Genomic DNA, 1,563 nt, shown 5'->3' with positions numbered 1-1,563 from the left:
CAGCACAGGCAGTATGAGAAAAATAAAGAGCTTTTTGAACATTAAAGCATGGAGACATGTCCCAGAGACACTAAACAAGGATATGAACCTGAACATGAGCATTGTAGGACCCCAACAAGTTTTTTGTAGATGTCATTGCTGTAACGCGTGAGAGGACAGACACAAACCTGCTCTGCGCACCTATACCTTAAATATTGTATGGTAATTAACTGTATAATTAATCTCAAATGAGCCTGTGAGCAGAAGTAAATAATCCCAGTATCTTCCTACCTGCTGTGCCTCTGTGTTTAAAGTGAATACAAATATGCAGCCTACAGTGTCTCTGTGTAAAACAGTTAGCGCCTGTGTTTTTAACACCTGCTGGGACTAATTAATCAGTGCATCACTGTGGGGGTGTGTGTATACATTTGTCTCTGCAGAATTACACACACACACACACACACACACACACACACACACACACACACACACACACACACACACACACACACACACACACACACACACACACACACACACACACACACACACACACACACACCAAAACTAGCTAAATAAATACAATAACAATATTTAAATGCTAGTCAAAATTAACTTGTGTTTGATTTCTATTGACTTGGCTCTGCTTTTAACTTTATTCTAACTATTTAATTGTTTGTGTATAGCACTTCCTATTACCTTGTTGCTGAAATGTGCTTTATAAACTTGTAAATAAAAGCTGTCTGTATTTCCACTCACACAACACATTTTTTGTTACATCATCTCACACAAATAAAACCAAAGAGTCTTCACTTAATGGTCAGCTTTACTGATTGATTTCTGCAACATACAAACATTTTGGGGCTGTGTGTGTTTATGTGTGTGTAAGGAGGGTCACGAAGTGTGTGTGTGGGGCTGAACAGAGTCCCACAGGAGGCGATGAGCAAGCAGCAGCGAATCAAATCGCTCACACCCACAGCGCTAATGATGATTGGAGGAGAGGGGAGAAAGGGAGGGCGGGCTCTCTCTTAAAGGCACAGGTGGGCTCTTTTCTGAGATAATGTGCATGTGACGGGGTCAGGTGGGAGCATAAAAGAGAGAAATGTGGACAAACAAAGTTTTTTTAAAAAGGTTTTCTTTCTCAACACTTCATAATTCAGCTTACTGGCACTTTGAACCACTGAAAGCAAGTCGCATTATTTCAATTAACTGATCTTCTGGCGTGTTGAAAAAGACATCCTTTTAAAAATGTAAAAAAAGCAGAGACGAGGGTGGGAGAGGAATAAAGGAGAGAACACAGCAGGGGAAGTATGAAAGAAAAATAATGAGCTGCTCCTTGTTCAGAGTGAGAGATCCATCTCTGATGCATGTTCTACATCCAAAGAGCTGAGAGAGATAAAAGAAATGGGTAAAAAAGAAGGAGGGGAGTGTGAGAAGAGAGGAGGGGAGCAGTGGACAACAAACAACCGCGTATACAAAAATAACTTTTAAAATACCATTTACAAAAAACAACCGCTATTATTATTATCATCATTAATATTATTATTACAATCTTAATCGAAGCCCGTTGTAGCTGTTTTGGGG

Source organism: Notothenia coriiceps, unplaced genomic scaffold (genome assembly GCF_000735185.1).
Source record: "Notothenia coriiceps isolate Sejong01 unplaced genomic scaffold, NC01 NC01_scaffold00036451, whole genome shotgun sequence".
NCBI lineage: Eukaryota > Metazoa > Chordata > Actinopteri > Perciformes > Nototheniidae > Notothenia > Notothenia coriiceps.
Note: the sequence above shows the minus strand (reverse complement) of the source record.